General features: G+C 34.5%; 1 long non-coding RNA gene across 3 annotated transcripts in view; it reads left to right on the top strand.

The window, feature by feature from the left end:
* Window positions 1-21,968, top strand: part of LOC106882780 (uncharacterized) — a 397,572-nt gene that overhangs the window by 130,475 nt on the left and 245,129 nt on the right. Inside the window, exon 1 of one of the 3 annotated variants that reach the window (XR_008266021.1) lies at window positions 17,132-17,233. The exons of the other annotated variants lie outside the window; for them this stretch is intronic. This is a non-coding gene — a long non-coding RNA (uncharacterized LOC106882780). Of the gene's footprint in view, window positions 1-17,131; window positions 17,234-21,968 lie in introns of those variants that run through there. 3 annotated transcript variants of the gene reach the window in all.

Here is a 21,968-nt window from a genome sequence, read left to right as displayed (position 1 = left end):
ATACATGCATTCATACTTTGCATTAAAAATACAGCTGCGTTTGTGTCTTACTCTTTTTCTTTGCTTCGAACGAAAGGAACTGAAAGGTGGTGAGTAGGCAAAAAGGTGATGCTGTAAAACGTATTATTTCTCCAAGATAATCCAACGAAATCCAATTCTTTATATCGTTTTCTACAAATACACATATCTCTGCAAAAATTTATTTCTGATGCTCCTTGCTTTTCTATTCATTTATGTACTTTTTGCGTTTTTGTGTTTGTTTTCAAGTTACTTCGTTTTCCGCATTGAGTGAGTGAGGGGGGTAGAGATAGATAGATAGATAGAGAGAGCGTTCTTTTATATACACTTACACACACGTATACAGATATTTACGCATACTATGTACAAGTACTTAACACTTTCTCTCTCTCGCTCTCTCATGTGTGTACACATGTATATACATATGTATACGCACATACATATGTACGCATGTATATATATATATATATATATATGGAAAGATTAATATATCTAAGTCTCTCTAAAGGAGACTACGGCAGCAGTACTGGATATTAATAGTTATTGCCAAGCCAACATGACAGACCAAAAAAAAAAGAAAATAGGACGAATGTTGCCATTGATTAGCTCCAAGAAGCCATCGCCTCTAGCTAGCTATGTGACACACGAACCTGTGTTCATTATAACCTTTATATATATATATATATATAATTTTTAGTCGATTGTATTTACCTTTTTCATATGCCGTTCTATATATCTTTGTTTTTATTCGCATATATGTTTTTACCTTTTGTGTTTTTTCTATATGGATATTTTATATGTTTAAGAACCGTGGTAATATTTATATATGATCAATGTTTCTTTATCTCTTTCTCAATTACATTTGAGCACTTCTTTTTTGTTTCCATGAAAAGAGACAAAAATTATTTTTTGTCTCATATATATATATATATATATAATGTGTGTATATGTATATACATATCCAGTTCAATGAAATAATATACATTAATATAGTATTCAAAACTTTGAAGCTAGTGTAACCGACTAACACTCTCCTATTTTTTATATTTTGCCGCTGTTACGAACTACTATAAGGTTTTTCATTGTGCTTCAACGGTTTTAGGTAATTTTCTAATTATTCGTGAGGTCCACCTCCATTGCCCTTTTGTTATAACACACTAGAACGGTTTGCCGATATCAACACTTTTTTCCGATCTCTTTAAGTTATTTTTTCTATTTGAAAAGGAGAATCTTTTCCGAAATACTATAGGATCATTAATCAATCTGTATTAGTTAATACAATATCGTCTCTCTTTATTTGTTTTCATTGACATCACCATACATATTCTGCTCGACTACACACCTGCATTGTTAAAAGTTTTTGCAAAATATTTATCTTATTTGCTTCAAGCAAATTACGATACTGATTTATGTGTTACAGTTCTATATTTAAGAGATGAGGAATTATTTACATTATTTACATTTGACACATATTCGTCCTCATCTTGTTTGTTGTTGACACAACGTTTCGGCTGATGTACCCTCCAGCCTTCGTCAGGTGTCTTGGGGAAATTTCAAACCTGGGTTCTCATTCCTAACGATGTTACTATTATTATATTATTGTTATTATTATTACTATTATTAATCAGGTCGCTGCCGTGAATCGAACTCGGAACCTTGGGGTTAGTAGCCCGCGCTCTTAACCACTACGCCATATGATTCATGTGTATCACTACCCTTTAAATGTTGATGTGTGTTTATATCTTATATGAAAGTTTCTGCGTTGTGGCATTTGTAATTTTGATGTGTTGTACGTTTATTGTGCAGTATATTTGAAATCTGTGTCGTGTTATTTCCATGAGTGGCGATGGCTCTTCGTATACGGTGCGTGAGTTTTCTGGTCTAGTGATGACTACATTATCAGTGTGTTGTGTTGTGTAATAAACGTTATTTGTTTTAGTGGCGAGTAGTGACTGTTCTGAGTGTGTTGTGTGGTTTGTGTGTTTCTGCGTTGCGATATTTTATTAGAAAACAAATGTATGGTATGTGAGTTTGTCGGAGTGGTGTCTTCATTGTTCTTTTCACTACGTTTAGGCTGCATACGTCCTTGTCTTCTTCGGGTGTCTTGTGATCTACTTTAGTGCCTTGCCTGGGATTTCAGAGCCTGTTTATCCTGTTGTAGCGATAGACATTAACACCCATGTGTAATTAAAAGATGGACTCGTTGAACGCTTATAAAGAGTCACGTGTCTTGTTAAGACCTAGCGGTTCGGTAAAAGACAACCGGTAGAATAATTACTAGGCTTAAACAAAGAAGTACTGGGCTCGATTCATTGTAAGTGGTACCAGCATTGCTAGAAATAACTCAATAGTCAAAGAAGCCCTATCATAATGACTGACAAGAGAGACGAGCTTCTTTTAGTTTCTGTCTAACAGATCCACTCACAAGGCTTTGTCAGTCCGAGGCTATAGTAGAAAACACTTGCTCAAGGTGCCATGCCTAGGATACACAGCAGTAACTGCATAATAGCCGAATTCTGGTGGTGTTATTTATATTTTCGGTATTAATATCATCGATACACTGCTGGATCAAAAGTGGGAGGGCTGAGAAGGTGTCAATGGCTTTCGACGATTTCATAGAAGCCTAAAACAATTAGTGAAAGAATGTTATATGATACGAATTCATGCTTGCTTGCGAGTGCCTGCTGCGTTATTTTCTTTGGATTGTGTCACGTATTTGTCTTGTGGGTGGTGTAGCTTTGTTTTTTCGTTGTATTGTGAAGTATGTGCAGTACAATTAGTGCCGTTTAATCGAAAGAAGCTTTCATACTGTCCGTGTTGTGTTCATTTGTAACAAAGTATGCTCTGTTTGAATAGCGCTATGAAACGTGATTTCTGTGGTCTGTGGGCGAAGATGTGGGCGAATCTTAAAGTCCAGCTGTGTGAGCTTTAGCATGATATTTTATACCTTTGCTCATGTTTAAACTTTACAATAAATGTTTCTCCAAATATTATTGGCGGTTTACACTTGTAAACTCACTCACACAAGCACACGCACACGCTCACACATACACCCACACAAACACACTCACACACACCCATACACACAAACACATGCACACGTACACACATTCGCTAACAAGCACACACGCACCCACAAACATACATATACACAAACAATTGCTTATTTCAAGTCTAAGTTATTTAACTTTTAATAATGCGGAAATTTTGGGGGTGGAGGCCAGTCGATTAGTTCGACCCAGTATGCAACTGGTACTTAATCTATCGACCCGTAAAGTTTGAAAGGCAAAGTCAACCACGGCGGAATTTGATCTCAGAACATAGACAGACGAAATACCGCCAAGCATTATTTTCTAGTCTAGACACAAGGCCGGAAATTTTAGGGGTGGAGGCCAGTCGATTAGTTCGACCCCAGTATGCAACTGGTACTTAATCTATCGACCCCGAAAGATTGAAAGGCAAAGTCGACCACGGCAGAATTTGATCTCAGAACGTAAAGACAGACGAAATACTGCTAAGCATTTCGCCCTGAAGAAATAATTATCATATCAATGAAGTTCTTCATACAATACCAGAAAAAAAAACTCTAGTTCAGCATTAATATTTCTCCTGTTCTGAGATCAATGGAATTAGTCACCTATTAGTGGATGGTACATTTTTACAAATCAGTGGTATCCCTCAATGCTTCTATCAGTCAACCAGAAATTAAACATACTTTGATGTTGGGCTGTATTTATTTTTAGTATGTGCGTGTGTAATGATGAAATAGTAAAACTACATTATTGTTTATCGTTCCAAGTATAGTACAATTTATTGAGGGTTCTTTTTAAGGAAGCGGGGGAAAAAAACCTCTCCCCAAGCGCCATATTTCTTTCATTTTTTAATAAATGCGTATCGAATGTGTGTATGAATATGCAGGAGTCGGTTGTTGATTATAGAATTTCAGTGTATATATCGTGCTATTTAAGTCGATAGAAAACGATGCTGTATTTTTTCTTCTTCCTTTCGCTTATAGTTTAAGTATCTTAGAACCATTTTATGATAATATGATGTCAGCTTCATTTCAAAGTAAACACATTTAATTGGCAACTTTCCTATCCTATCATTCACGAGAGGATGTTTTTCGCTCCTCACCAAACACTGAATTATTTAACTCAAATCTATTTTTCACACACACACACGTTTACATATACAATAGTTAGTTCTATGGATGTATAAAATTTTACTATTTATAAATTATCCATAACTTTGTTTCAGATTATAGATCATGGTATAAATAACATTCTTAATATGAAGATCTATTTGTTATGTTGCGTCTGCACTGAAATACAATCTAAACTGAAAAAAAAAATAATGCAGTGATTTTCGTGTCACTGGTTATCTGCCGTTAAACATTGGTTTCAAATTTTGGCTCAAGGCCAGTAATTCTGGATCAGGGGTTAAATGGATTACATCGAGTCCACTGCTTAACTTGTATATATTTTTATCGACACCGAAACCTAGAAAGAAGGAAAGGCAAATTCGACCCAAGTGGAATTTGAACTCACATGTGAGGACGGACGAGACGACATAGCACAAAACATTTTTCTCGGTGTGCTAATGACTCTGCTAGCTACCCACCTTGATAATAATAATGATTATTATTATTGTTGTTGTTATTAAAAGAATCAAAATTAAAAGACGAGTGCCATTGTCATCTAGTGAACGATATTTCGACATCCTGTGTGTCTTCAACTGGTTCAAAAAATAAATTTGTCAATCTACTTCATTTTGGTTAATATAGAAAGGATTGAGGTAACTCCTCCTGAAGATATAGTCAAAATTAAAAGAAGGATGCCATTGTTATCTACACAACGATATTATTATTATTATTATCATCATCAAGGTGGCGAGGTAGCAGAAGCGTTCGCACACCGGGCAAAATGTCCAGTGCTAATAATAATGTTCCCTAATTGGGAATCAATATTTTTTATTATCATTATAATAATCATTTTAAGGATAAATGTGACATCTGTCTATCCTGGATAGGCGAGAGCTCTTGTTTATCTAGAGCATATTTTCCAAAAACACATCGGTACATGTATTCCACCTGCAAATCTTTATATGGCATATCTATACAGTCGTTCGACTGATTTTAAACGAACCTCTTCTTTAACAAACCATTCTGTGCTATCTTTTAAAGAAAAGGATAAAGCAACAATTGGAATTGTAGGAAAATGATAAAAGCCGTTGTCAAATTACAGGACATGGAATATTGACGAAACCCTGAGATGCAAAGAGTCGGCAGATCCACACCTCATCTATTTTCGTCACAATTTCCTCCGAGGATATCAGTCATATATGCGTATAAATAGCAAAATAACCGTGGACTACTAATAGGCATTGGCACACACGGTTTTACATATGCAAGCACACTAGTTAAGCACAAAGCACACAATCACACACATATACACATGCATACATATATGCATATATACGGTACACTGTAATGGAATTTACATAGACGAAACAGAGAATGCAATACAATTATATAGTAAATGTATATGCGATAGTTTTCTCATTGCATGGATCAACATAGCGTTACTAATAGCTTCATATCTGAGTAAGACATCTCAGACAAACTTTGGACAATAAAAAGAAAACACATTTACTGATCCATGGAAGGTGCTTTACTTACATGTTTCAAAGTTTGTCTCGGTACTTAACGAAAATAAAATAATTTCTAATGATGTATTAACGTGTCTACTGAACCGTTAATCCCGAAATATTTTTCTTTCTCCGTTCTCCCTCGCTCCCTACATAGTTTTACTCATCTTTTTCTGGTAAAGATTGTAGGCTCGAAACGTTAAAGACTTTTCCATATATCCCCAGCGTCAAGCTAATACACCTCCTTGTTGTTCCTTCAACTGTCTCTGTCTTTTGTTTTCTGTACATTTGAACCATATATATGTATGTGTGTGTCTATGCGTATATATATATAAATATATATATTATATTATATATATATAAATATATATATATATATATATATATATATATATATATATATCTTTATAAGCACATACATAAGGGTGTATATATGGAAAGTAACATGCAAACACACATATGTATGCGGATATATATCTAACTAATTTACTACTTTATTCTACTGATACATTCTACGTAGTTATATCAATAAATTTGATGGTTATACTGTACTACAGGTAGTTACTAGTTTCTTACTAGTTCTTTTTGAGCCACGTTACACATTCATATATGCATACCTATATACCAGAGATAGACACGCACATACTCACACACACATATATGTGTGTGTGTTTGAGAGTACACATAGCAAAATAAATACACACACACACACACATACATACAGACATATACAAATACATATATACGTATAGACGTACACCCCCCCCCACATATATATATATATATATATATACACATAGATAGCACACATGCAAATATGCATGTATATATATGATTACATATATACAATTTGCGTATTATCTTCTTATGATAAATAGTTTCATCTTAATATAAAGAAACTTCCCTTCTCCTATAAATTCCAAATACAATAAACAAATAAATAAGCAAACGTAGAAACAGAACGAAATGCGAAGAAATCGGAGCTATTTGAAAAATCCCTGCCAATTAACTCCGAGAAATTGCTTTCAATTTTCGTCTTCTAATATAAGCGAGTAGCGGCTATGGGAAAATAAACATTGCGAACCATGGTATGAAAATCTGGAAAGCTCTTGCACAGGCTATTAAGATGTTTCACTTTATATCGAACTGGAGAACCAAATTAATAACTTTTTTCTGTTTATTGACTCAGAATTCTATTTTCAAAACCCCAAAATAAATTGCTTTTCCTGTGTTGTGCAGTAAAGCAGTAACTTCGACATCATTTTTAGATCGCAAGAGAGTGAAGAAATAACTGGCCACTACAAAAATACTTTTTCTATATAATAATAATAAGAAGAAGGAACTCTTTTGACAATAGGCAGACAATCTGTGTAGACAAGCTAATTTATATGGACCAGAGTACCCCACTGGTACTTATATTATTGACCTCGAAAGGATAAAAATCTACGTCGACCTTGGCCGAATTTGAACTCAAATCGTAAGCATTGGAAGAAATGTCGCTGAGAATTTTGTCTAACTTGTTAACGACTCTGCCAGCTCACCGCCCGATTACTACTACTATTACTACTACTAATACTACTGATGATGATGATGATGATGATGTTGATGACGACGGCGGTGGTGGTGGTGGTGATGATGATGATGATGATGGTGATGATGATGGAGAAAATGTTCGTCTGACAAAATGTTCAGCGGCATTTCTTCTGGTACTTCACGTTTTGATTTGAAATAACGCTAACGTCGATCTTATATTCATTCTTTCTGCTGATTAAGAAAATCACCAGTTAATCACTGGTACTTATTGCCATAACATATTAGCTGGTGATACCTCCATCAACAACCCGCCAAAGTTCCCACAAGTTATTATTACCTCTGCCTTATTGAAGGCGGAGATATAGTTTTCAGTCGCGTTTGTTTGTTTGTTTGCTTCTCCGTGGACAATATATCTCAAGAACTGCTGGGTGAATTCGAATGAAACTTCCAGGGATGTTTGGCCTTGTCATTGGCACACACTGATTAGAGTTTGGGATCGATCGGATACCGGATAAGGAGTCTGAATTATTTTACCTGTTTTGTCGCTTAATTTTTGAGGCTGATCGGGTTCGTTTTTAGTATTCTCGCTTGCAAGAGCAGTCGAGTTTATTTTCAGATACTCTCATTTAAAAAATCACCTCCGGCTAATCGTTGAGAAGACGTTGGTGTTGTTTTCGTCAGAATTCGAAACTAGAAAGCAATGAGCAGGAAGAAATAGCACAAAGCACTTTAACTTCTATACGATTTTAGTTTCTCACATTAACCCAGAATGCATTGGCCGACCCGGGGGCTGTATTGAGCCACATTTGCCCATGGTGCAGCGTGGCGTTAATGAAACGAAACTATATATTTGCAAAGCAAGCGTCTTACATAAACAGCCCTGTTATTTTTCGCTTTCAGATAAGAAAATAAATGCATTGTTTAAACATTTGTGCTCTTTTGTTTTTTTATATACCTCCAATATTTATGAATATCTTTGGCAATCAAATGCTTTTTCAGTTCCAATCTACTTCATGCTAACGTATTTTTCTATTTTCTTCTTTCTATCTTAAATAATTTCCCTCGTTACCCGCAGCTACTCTTCACAACTACACATTTCTCTTCCATGTTCTTTTTGACGCTATTTGACGGTACAATTTTTCGGGTGAACAACCAGCCTGCTGTAAAATAAGATATTTCTCTACAATGGTGGCTCATAAGCAGTAGATCTGTGGATTCTGTCGTGATGTGGTTTCTTCATTTGTTTGTTTGGTCGGATGTGTCAATCTGTATGAGTTGTTTAGTTTCTTCTTTTGGGATCTTTATATTTTTTATTATTATGACTTACCGTAAATTTGCTAGTAGTTTTTGATTGTTTTCTTCCTTTTCTCTACTTATTCACCCCAATAACTTCCTTGTACTGTATTGTACAGAATGGTATGATGTATCAAGTGTTTGTTGTATATCTACCTACCTATCTATCTAACTATCTATCTACGTGTGTGTGTGTATATCTGTCTGTATAATAGAATAATCCTATATATATATATATATATATATATACGCGCACGCACGCACGCACGCACGCACGCACGCACGCACGCGCACACATATATATGTGTATGTATATATGTATACACCTTAAAATTTCGCTTTCGCTATGACTGTTCTCATCCGGTCTCCATTTGAAATTTACATTCTGTTCAAAATGTTTCTCCTCAGATCCAGAATGCCTAGAATGCCTGCTCTGGTCAAAGCTTGTCTTACGAACATTGATCAACTCATGATCTACAAGGACATGAGCTGTATCTGTCTCATGAACTTGAAATGACAGCCAAATTATATTTGAGCACTCTCTCAATCTTTCAACTAATGGATTTACAGAAAATGAAGACCTTCTTTGGAAAGTAGTAAAATCCTTATGACTAGCAAGCAGAGAAAATTAAAAGTTGTGATATTTCTTTCCCTGCCAAAGGGCATTATTTGTTAGTAATAGAACAAGAATGAAATGGGATCAAACTGAGAATGAAAGAATTAGTTCACCGAAACAATATCATTAATAAACAATACATACGAAGTATTGAAACGGTCAATGTTTAGAAATATTAGTGTTAGTAGTATGGAAGGACAAAAGCACTAGTAGTACATAAGTAAACCTCATTGAATGCAATGACCGCCAATGTAATGACAAATAAGTATCCATCCTCTGGGGCATACACGTTCAGCATTAGACTAAGATATTGTCTGTTAAAAGCAATGTTTCATAAAACCTACGACATTTTCTTATACGCATGTATTGTTTAATTATGATATTATCGGCATATACATTAAAATATACGGAAACATTACTTTGTTATGATATCTATAATGATAGACAATGTTTTTAAAACACTTTTTTTTTATCAATGATAGAATTCAACAGATACAATATACAATGAGAATTTTCTGATAAGAAACTCGAAGAATAACTCTATTGTTGCAGACAAATTGTATCAGCGATTTTCTGAAATAGTGCATTTGCCATTATTCTTGTTATCAAAACATTCATGTGTACATTTACCTAAAGAAAGTTCTAATGTATAAAGTCACTATCATTACTCATAAACCTTTTGGCTTTTTCAAATATTTCTTTCAGGAATACAAAGTGTAGCGCAACAAATTTATTTCCCAAACAATAGATTCTCTGGCTTTTGTCAGATTAAAAAAAATATTTCCGTGACTGTCATGAGAACATGTTGGCAATTCTAATCACAGTACTCAGTCGAGATAATACTCTACTGTAGACATATCCATTAATTATATTTACTTTCTCTGTTTATGCAGAAGAATATTCACTGTGTTTTTCGGTGGAGACTGGAAATTATTGAAGACCATTAAAATTATCCTGTCTGGAACGACACAATGTTGTTAGAATGTGGGCTTTGATAACAGACATGCAAGACGTACCCACCCCCGCCGGCTTTGTTGGTTTATTGAAGTAGTATATTTTCACAAGAATCGCAAATTGTAAACATGGCTTTTGGTAACTGAAAAAAAGCAAAAACGCTGCAGACAACACGATATCTGCCAAGACTGTGTTGACATCATAGGAAGCGCATTATTTCAACCAACACACAAGACAGCGCTGTGAAACTATGAAACTATTATCCAAAGACCATACTCTAGAAATATGCAACTTTATAACATTACATTAGCAGCAGTAGAGGTAATTTGCATTATATATAAGATTCAATCGCTGCAGAAATCTGGTCTATGATAGCATAATTGGTAAAGAATTCAAACTATAGCATTCAATAGATTAAAAGAATTTCTGCCACTATTCAAAGTGTTCTGTATATAAATGGTTTTGGTTCTGTAAAATATAGTTTTAAAGAGTTGCAGGTGTTGCATAAAATAATACAAACTGAATAATCTGTTGGTGCATTCAGCGCTGTGCACTGCCTGCAGCTTTTTATCAACTTTTCATAAATATGTGTCAATCAGATTTCCTGTGTAGAGAAAATATATTGAAATATGTTTTAAAAAATGATGGTGCATTATCAACAGCTTCATAAGTCTAGAACTTAACTCTCTTTTATACGTGGACAATTATATATAGTGTGTGTGTGTGTGTGTGTGTGTGAATTATATATATATATATATATATACACATACGCACGTATGTTTGTATGTATCTAGTTATCTTGATACACACACTTATATATATATATATATATATATATATATATATGCTAATGTGTAATAGTTTTACAGCAATAAGTTTGATATATTTAGGATAGATGTAGTGCCGCTTTGTGTATAGATACGGAGCAGAAATTTTGGTAGCTGAAAGAATAAAGACTACTTAGACACAAACCCTTCAAAAAGAAAAGTAAAACAAAAATTTTTTTAAAAGGGAACTTCCAGGTAGATCACACACATATCACATCCTTTTTATCTTATTTCTTGAAAGTCCACCGAGATGGATTGTGTCTTACAACGCTCCAGAATCCATAAAACAAAGAACTGAAAATTTTCTCAAATGTCCTCTCCACCAGAGGTCCCTCTAAGTTTTGGCCTTGTTCATGCGCACATGTTTTACAATAAGATCACAAAAGTAAACTAGTTTTTCGCACACTAAATTCTCAAAATCATTTAAGATGATTACTCGCATGGATACCTACTTTGAAAAGAGAGACGAAATTTGCGCACAGCCAAATATCGACGTATACTCCATCAGAGTCAGAAAGGAGAATTGAAGGTAACGATATTAATATAGAGCGAAAAATATTAGCCTGATATAGTTGGAGCAGCATAAATCAAATTGGCTTGCTCAAGACTGCAACACATTACCCTGTTCGAGGATCGATCCCAGCGCCGTACAAACGTTCGGCTAAGAGCCTAATCAGTTCGTTGCGTGCTTTTACTTCACAGAGTTCTCTTTTCTTAATTTATTCTCTTTCCTAATTTTTCCTTCATCTATGTCTTGTGTGCTATTAGTTCCATCTGTATTAAAATATTTCTGTTCGTGGTTCTAATCTGATTATCTAATTTCTGTGTCTATATTTGTTATAAATATTATTGCTCTCTGCCACTACAATATCAAACACAATGTTACCTTTTGTTAAGTGCAGTTTTGTTGTAGTCTTATATTTGTCAGCTATATTAATATTATTCCCACACCTGTGCCGAAGAAAAGAAATGACGACGACGACAACGAAAATGATCATCATCGTCATCACCATGCTCTTCCTCGCCATCATCACCATTCTTGTTGTTGCTGGCAGAATCGTTAACAAGCCGGAAAAACTGTTTTTGTGACATTTCTTTCCGAGTTCAAATTCCGTCGAAGTTGACTTTGCCTCTCATCCTTTTGGCGCGGTCAATAGAATATGTACAAGTTTAGTATTGGAAGCTATGTAATCGATTTAGCCCCTCACCCCTGAAATTGCTGGCCTTTTGCCAAAATTAGAATCCATTTTTATTGTTATTATTGTCTTTGTATACTATTTTTATTTTGCATATTTTTATAACATTTCACCGTTTTCTCCATCACTCTCTTCTCATCTCTTATGTAAATCTCAACAAAGGTTTTAGTCTTTACTCGTGATGTTCTCTTCATCCAAGATACTTCAACTAAGAAACAAAATCGTTATTGTTTAAAATTTTTGAGATGAAGAATTCTGTACATTATTTATATTAGATGGATATTTGTCCTTATCTTGTTTGTTGTTACTACAATGTTTCGGCTGATATTGCTCTCCAGTCTTCATCAGGTGTCCTGGTAGAATTTTGAACACAACCATGGGTTCTCCTTCCTAAGGTATTATTTTGCTGATATTATTCTTCTTCTTCAATCGCCGTGGCTACGTTCTGAGTTCAATTTCCGCCGAGGTCGACTTTGCCTTCCATCCTTTTTTGGGGTCGATAAATAGAGTACTAGTGAAACAATGGGGCCGATGTAATCGACTCATTCCCTCCCCTAAAATGGCTGCCCTTGAGGGAAAATTTTAAACCACTATTATCATTATCATTATTATTATTATTAAATCAACAAGGCTGAATATGATTTCCTTCCCTCTTGAAATAATTGCAAATCTTTGTGTCTGAGAAGAAAACTTAGAAAGTTTATATCTTAAGTTTGACGACTCGAAAATGCGCTTTAAGTGGGTTAGGAGATCTTATAAAATCATATCACTAACGCTGTTAGACGATTTAATTTCTTAATTGAGAAGTTTATTATATAATACAAGCGAGAAAACGGCTGCCCTTTGTGTAATTTGAAGAGCATTTTAAATCGCTACAAATCGTAAAGTATTAAACCAAACCAGGTAAATTCAATTTGAACAAAACGCACTTCTTTTCTATCATGTAGAATTTAAGTTGTTTGTCTGACAAAAAAGCAAGTAGTGTTCAGATATAAGTGGGCACTTTGTGTTTCAAGGTGTATTGATTAAATGGAAATAACAGCTGTTTGAGTTCATAATGGAATAGAGAAGTGCAGATTTCCTTAGAGAATTCCAAATTCTATCTATATTCTTCACATGCTTTCGTATACGTGTTTCTATTTCCTTGGTCCTTTTTTTTTTAATCTCTGAAAATTCAAACTGTGCAATTGCATGTTTAATAAAATTTGTTTCATGTTAGCTCACACGACACCCTGGCAACTGAAGGTTCTCAGATATAAAAATCAACAAATGTATGTATGTATGTATGTATGTATGTATGCATGCATGTATGTATGTATGTATGTATGTATGTATGCATGCATGTATGTATATGTATGTATGTATGCTTGTATGTATGTATGTATATATATATATATATATATATATATATATAAGTATGTATGCGTGTATGTATGTATATATGAAAATAGGTTGGAAGGTAAGGTATGTCTGATCTTATTTACGTATATACACGTGTGGTTATGCACGTATGTATTATATATATACATGCATCTATCTGTTTATCTATCTTTCTCTCCCCTCTCTTTCTCCCCACTATCTCTCTCTATACATATATGTATATATATGCACACGCATACACTCACAGATATTGCATACACATAGAGAGACATAATGCTTTTAATGGAAGAAAAATGCATCTCTTTTGATCATTCTGTTTTGGATTAATGTTTGTTTTCTTAGATTAATTTTACTCCAACATTTTTGCTTTCTTTCTAATTCTTTCTATTTATTTATCTAAAATAGTGTTTGTGATTTTTATAATATATCAACTGTTTTTCATGCTTGTATTAAAATAAAATGATAGGGTTTTTTTTCAAATGATGCATGCAATAAACCAACAAAAAGAATAAGTAGATATATTTCTCAATGTGATAATCATTTTAATAATAAATACACAGTTGTTTGTTTGTTTTCTGCTAAAAGATTATATATTTATTCCAAATTCAGGATTTATTTTTTGCATTAAAAATAAACTTTAGTAATTTTATGAAAGTCAGAATTTTTTTTAACCCTTCTGCGAAAATATTTACGGCTGTAAAATATATTTAGTAATAACCAATACTAATAAATTATTTACCAGAATTGCTCCACAGCGTATTTCAACGGTTTCGATCTATAAGGCGGTGAGCTGGCAGAAACGTTAGCAAGCCGGGCGAAATGCTGAGCGGCATTTCGTCTGTCGTTACGCTCTGAGTTCAAATTCCACCGAGGTCGACTATGCTTTTCGGGGTCGATAAATTAAGTACCAGTTGTGTACTGGGGTCGATCTAATCGACTGGCACCCTCCCCAAAAATTTCAGGCCTTGTGCCTAGAGTAGAAAAGATTGGTTTTGATCTATAGAACTATTTAGTTGTCGAAGAGATGATTTCGTTTCTTTCCGCTGTTCTCTAAAACGAGAAAAAATATTCTTTTTTTATCGTACTGTTTTATATATATGTTTTGTAGTTCTACTCTTCCCCTATAGAAATTGTTTATCATTTCCGAAATTTGAATAATTTTGAACTCGTTTCAAATATATGACGATAGAGTGTGAATTAGAAAAAAAAAAAGAAAATAGCATTTCCGACATCTGCAAATTTTCGGGTTCCAGTCACGGTTCTAAAACTGCAAAAGCCGCTCTAGAAATTTGTTCTATATATGGAGAAGTTGTGTGTACAAAACTTTGAAATGCATTCTTAAGCACTTGATGAGTTCCACCTAAAGTCACGCGTTACGTCTAATAATGCAGAGCAGACCAGTGGAATACCAATGGTATGTCGAGTAAACATTTGGCCTGTAGACTCCCACCTTATAGATACAGACCGCTACAACCCACATTTATTAGTATTTACAAAATGTTGAAATTATCTCATTCCTTGCAATACTTTGAACGAAAAGGAAACTCGTGTAGTTCGTCTATGTGAATAGCGTTTGCTCACTTCTAGTATATCTTAATCACCGTATTTAATTAACCCTACTTTGGTTATTTAAGATGTTGATGATATTGGAAAATTGTGTTCTATAAATATGCGGTCAGTGACATTTTCTAATTAATAATACACTAATCTTTACTCTAGCTCGTTGTTCTCATGATAGAAGCCGAAAATTTATCTAAAATTTCCTCTTATCAAAAATTCTAATTAACTTAGTAATGAGGTTTCGTATTTAACAAGAGAATAGGCTGTAAAGAAAATTTGAAATGAAAGTATTATATTGACCATTAGAATAATTAACAAATTAGATTTAATATTTTATAACTAGACGCAAATATTTGTTTTACTTTCAAACACGCATTACAGAAACATGTTAACGCACAGCTAGTATCAGTTTTTACAATTATTGTGTAGCTCATGAGATTCAAAATACTAAACCGATATCACAATGATGAATCAACGAGGAGGAGGGCTCAAGACGGTCTGTATACACTTGCTAGAAATAACAGACAAATCTCCATCGTATCAACCATGCTTTTGTCTTAAAACGACTCTTGTATGACCGCAATGTAATATGTAAAACAAGTGTTAAAGAATAGAATAGTAATTGGAAAACTAAGCCTCCATGCGAAAGCTTGACTTGCAAGAAATAGCAGTCAAATGATTTTTACAATCTACAGAGAAAGGTAATGGTGACGATGCATTGAATAATGTCTTGGATACATTCGATCTGCTTATACAAATGCAATATATTTAATTGGAATTGGTATTCCATCGGTTACGACGACGAAGGTTCCGGTTGATCCTATCAACGGAACAGCCGGTTCATGAAATAAAAGTGCAATTCGCTGAATACTCCTCAGATATGCGTACCCTTAATGTAGTTCTCGGGGAGATTCAGCATAACACAGAATGTGATAAGGCTGGCCCTTTGAAATACAGGTAATACACAGTTTTGCTAGTTCAGTAGACTTGAGAAACGTGAAATAAAGTATCTTACTTAAGGACACATCACGCCGCCGGAAATCGAACTGGTAACCTTACGATCATGACTCGAATGCCCTATTTACTAATTGTAAAATCTCATGAAATGTCTAAAGGGGTTCTATTTCACCCTTCTGTATTCTGAAAATAATGCCTACAACGCCATCTATGTTGACCCTAAATAGGCGGCTTTTTCTTTGGATAAACATTCGTGGCACGGAAGTAGATGGCTTGCATGCGTAGATTACTAGTTAACTGTCAGTCCTCCACGCACACACATACACACTAACAAACATTGCACACACTCAGTCGCACTCCAGATAAAGAGCCGCCAGCTCTGATTGACAGAGGTTGACCCTAGATCTAGAACGATTAAAAGCTAAAGATTAACCTAATATATTTCAAACTGTAGAAAGTGGAGTGACTAAATTAAATAGTCAGACAATTTAGTCAATAGTCTGCCATTTCTCTCGTGTTTTGTTTGATATGATGTGTTTATTTGTGAGCAGAGTATTGTGTTGATCAGATTATAAGTTGGAACTTTGAAAAGCAATGTTGGAACTGTACGTGCTTCGCAAGTGACATCATCGGAGATCGTGTGTTCAGATTGAGAAAATTTGCATCGCTCAAGTGTCATATATAAGATTTAAAACGCACATAAACCGTTATTTGTGTATGTATGTAAGTATGCACATACATATATGCATGCCTATACGTTTGTATGCATTATATATATATATATATATATATATAATATATATACACCATTCATACAAATATATATTAGACGAGTATATGTGTGTATATATATATGTACGTCCTTACACACACGTGTATATACATATGTGTGTATATGTATATATAGAGAAAGAAGCCGAGGGAGGGGTAAGATATGTGCATCTGTGTTTGTGTGAAAAGTAAGCGAGTGTATGTCTGTGTGTACGTGTATGTGTGTGAGTGAATGACAGATAGAGAGAGAGTGAGAAATAGAAAAGACAAAGTAACTTAGACGTACGTATATGTGTGTGCATGCATGGAAAATGTGAGAAATACGGGTGTGAGAGAGGGCAGAATGAGCGGGGAGAATGGGATATAGTTTCTAGTTGTGCTTGCTTGACTAGTGACTTTATCTGAAATAGCTGCATTGAAACTAAAACAATTACATGTTTACAGAGAGACAGCACCAATTTCAAACACAGATAAACAGTCAGGTATGTTTCTTTCTGTTGTAATTATTTGAATTCTGTCAGTAAGTAAGGAACTGGTTTCTTGCAAAGAATCTCTGTTCCATCACTAGTATTTGAATAACAGAAACATTAATTGTTACACGTTAAACTTCAGTGAAGTCCTACGCATCTTCACAGATTTTATTTAGAAATTAGTAATAGTTGGCAGAGACAGACACAAAAAAAAGGCGGCAAGGTAGAGAGCTTGTAGAATCATGCATTCGTCGGAGACAATTATTGCCACGTTCGTTTCAACGCTGTACGTTATGAGTTCAAATCCCACTGAGGTAGAATTTGTCTTGTATTCCTTTAGGATATATAGTACTATTCTGTACATAATATATATATATATATATATATATATATATATATATATATATATATATAGCTTAAGGCGGTGAGCTTGTAAAATTGTCAGCACGCTGGGAAAAACCGTTAGCACACTAAGCAAAACCATTAGCAGTATTTAGTCCGTCTTTACGATCCGAGTTCGAATCCCGTCGAGGTTGACTTTGTCTTTCATCCTTCCGAGGTCCATATAATAAATGCCAGTAGAATACTGGGTTCGATCTAATCGACCTATGCCCCCGACCCTGAAACTGCTGGCCTTTATATATCGACCTTAACCTGATTCTATTGTGAGAGCGCCGAATCCTGTCTTATTTACCTTGGGAGGCCTCTCCTATTGACGCATGGTGCATTAAAGGACACATGTTACTATAGCTGGCTGGCACCGGATAAGTGTCTGCTGCGGGAACTGAAACAGGTAGATCACGTAATTTTCACGTCCTCCGTCTCTTTGGTGGTAGGCATCCGGTAGCTGCATACAACCAAATCTTATTGTTTGTAATATATAGAATTTCAGTGACTGTTCAGGCAGCGATGTCGCAGATAATCAACAAGGTTATTAAAAATTATTCATTAACGATAACAAAGCATACTATAAGGTGTTAAACTGTTTCACTACACATCTAAGACCTTATCACTGACGACTACAATGCACCAATTCAGACTCACTTGTTCGTCAGTTTTTATAGGCCATATTAGAGATTGGTCACTTTACCTCATTTCTTTTATTTCTTAGTCATTTTTTGGATTTTTATTACGGAAATAACTTGGTTATTGGGGAAAAATAGCTTTAGAGATCACTAATAATTTTAAAAACTCTTTATCTCTCTCTCACTGTCTCACTACTTCAGCGCCACAGTCAGCAACTCCTCGCTTAATCTAGTAACATGTTTATATTTGAATAGACTAATCAAAATATAAACAAAATACTTGTGGTATTATTAGTTCCGTTAGAGGTGAGACTACATATAAATGTACAACTGTATATTTACGTTAAATATTTGATGTAGTTGGCTTTAAAGAGTTGCAATAAAATAATAATGTCAATACAGGAAGTAATAGGTTAAATATGGCTACCATTATACTTAGTAGTGAAATTTTATTCGTATACATTTATTTCTGTTAAACCACTTACATACACACATACTTACATTTGTACATAAATATAGACACACAAACACATATATACATACACATAAATATGCCTACACGCACATATATACATCTATGTATATTGTCGATATAGCGTTTTGTACTTCGAGATCTAGTGTTCCAAAAACTAATTATTTTAGGTTCACTCGAAGATATATAAATTCTTATGACGTCAATAACTTAATTCCCGCTGGTAAGATTAAAGTTTCTAAAATAGGTACAGAAAATGCAGTGGTAGAACACCTATCATGCCTACAGAAGACGTTCTAAGGGCAACCTTCCATGTTTTCTTCCGAAAAGGCGCAGAAGTAGCTGTGTGATAAGTAGCTTGCTTACCAACCAGATGGTTCCATGTTCAGTCCCACTGCGTGGCACCTTGGTCAAGTATCTTCTACCATAGCCTCGGGCCGACCAAAGCCTTGTGAGTGGATTTGGTAGACGGAAACTGAAAGAAGCCCGTCGTATGTATATGTATGTGTGTGTTTGTGTTTGTATGTCTGTGTTTGTCCTCCCAACATCGCTTAACAACCGACGCTGGTGTATTTATGTCTATGTAACTTAGCAGTTCGGCACAAGGTACCGATAGAATAAGTACTAGATAGATAGAATAAGTCCTGGAGTCGATTTGCTCGACTAAAGGCGGTGCTACTGCATGGCTGCAGTCAAATGACCGAAACAAATAAAAGAATATAGTTAAAACAAACATGGTGTTTAAGTGCTATAAAAATGTACCCACGGAATTGCGTCAGTTTTATTAAAATGTCCTTAAAAATTATTCCAATTTAATAATCCTTGCCACGGTAGGCACAAGACAGGAAGTTTCAAAGAAAGGGTGCAAGTTGATTACATTGATATTAGTATGTGATTGGTACTTTACTTTGTCCAACCCGAAAAGAATAAAGGGCGGGGTCTGTCATGGTTGGATTCGAACGTAAAACGTAAAGAAACGGGAGAAATGCCGCTAGGCGTTTGGTGCGTTGTGCTAAAGAGACTCCCGACTCTGCACCTTCATTTCAATGGGATAATGAAATGAAATACATTTGTGTGTGCTCTCTGTCTGTCTGTCTGTCTGTCTGTCTGTTTGTCTGTGTGTGTGTGTCTCTCTCTCTCTTACACAAACACACACACACACACACACACACACACACACACACAAGTGCAATAGCTACTTGAGTAAATATATGTATACACAAACGTATATTGATTTCAAGTTTTGGTACGAAGAGCGCAATTTCGCGAAATGGGCAAGTCGACTACACCGACACTAGTGCTCAACTGGTACTTATTCTATCAAGCATGATAAAGCTGAAAGGCAAGTTCGCCCCCGGTGGAATTTGAACTCTGGACGTAAAGACGGACGAAATACCTCTCTGCATTTTACCCGCTGTGCTAACGATCCTGCCAGCCCGCTGCCCCCCCCCACTAGATGGCCAAAACGTACTGTGAATTCCATATTTCTTGAAGAATAATATATACACATATTTATAATTATGTAAAATTATAAGTTTTGTAGAAATATTTGTGTGAATCTTCCTCTCAACCTCTTCGTTATCAGTTTTTCTTAACAACAGCTCTAATTTTTACAATGTTACTTTAGAAAACCATGCACACACACACACACACACATATGTGTGTATGTTAGTTCATACATATATGTATATATATTAATTCATACACATACATGTGTAGATATGTGTTCGTGTATATATATGTATATGTGCATACATTTTTCCATATAAGAATGGTGTATGATGTTTATTTTTTTCTATGTTTCGTCTGTTATATCCCAAACACTAACAGCGTTTTGATTTTCACATTTCAATTTTATTTCCTGATGAAAGGGCTCATTCATCTCATTGAAATTAATTAATTAATTAATTAACGATGTTCTTTTAGACAATGATCACGTTATTATATGGAAGACGATGTTTGTAATTTTAGACAACTCTAAAGCTTGGAACGAAATCATGAAATACTTGTGTAATCTTTGTGTTATTTATTTCACAAAAGGTTACATAATTTCTATGTAATAAAAACAGTTTATACTGGAATGAAATTATGGAAAGATGATCACTTATGATTATGGGGTGCATGCCAGTTGCGATGTTATTAATCGGACGATCGATTAGACGTCTTTCAATAAACAGTACTAATTTAAGATTGAAATATATTGTAAATATTATTCAAGATCTGACTGAGTTACCATATGTCATGATACCTTTAACAAAACTTTGTTACACACAACGAAATTCTGCCCGTAACACATCCGCATTTATGGACATTCGGCTGGGATTAGCAATATAGCTTCGACACATCGATCGTGTATAAAGTTTCAGTTACATAGATAGGGACGAACTGAGCGTCTGCTAAATAAGATATAACTAAGTATTATTTCTAAGTGACCGATAAACATATGTTTGCGTATACGTATGAACACGCAATTATACACACATATCTAAAAATATATGCATGAATGTATATGCATATACATGAAGGAACGTGGGCTGACAATTTTGCAAGTTCACCGCCTTAAGATATATATATATATATATATATATATATATCAATTTGAAAAACCTACACGACTAGGTGAAAAGCGCTTCATTTAATGTGACATTAATAAAAATCTGTAAATGTACAAACATCCAGGTTTCTGAGTACCTTAATTAAAATCTTTTTCTATATAATTTCCGTACATCACCTCCAAACCTTCAAATATATATATATATATATGTAGCAGGTTTATTTAAAATAATCTATATCTAGTGTATTAAAGACGGTGATTTGTAATTTGAGAACGACTTCACAGCCATTGCTACTAAGTCAAAGCGACCTCGTAATATATCACTTCTTTGTATCTACAAAATTAATATCTCCAATAGTAATATCAATATTATTCAGCATCTTCAGTAGGCACTTCATAGTTTCCGTACATATAAAATTTATAATCGGACCCATATGGTTGTTGTTAGTGTAACCAAGAGATTTTTTTGATAAGACAATACGACAATAAGTGTTATAAGGAAATGTGATCAATTATATTTTCAAGAATTTTTTTAATTGTAATATACTTTCCTCTTATTCCGTTCTGTTTATTGAACGAAACGGAAAATTTCACTCTAATTTTCTGAGTAATTTGATTTTGTTCACGGCATTTCTTCAATCACACTTAATTTTCACTATGGAATAAAATAAGATTAAAACCTAACAACACTCATAC

This window comes from Octopus bimaculoides, chromosome 18 (genome assembly GCF_001194135.2).
Source record: "Octopus bimaculoides isolate UCB-OBI-ISO-001 chromosome 18, ASM119413v2, whole genome shotgun sequence".
Taxonomy (NCBI): domain Eukaryota; kingdom Metazoa; phylum Mollusca; class Cephalopoda; order Octopoda; family Octopodidae; genus Octopus; species Octopus bimaculoides.
This window is presented reverse-complemented; position numbering and strand designations above follow the sequence as displayed.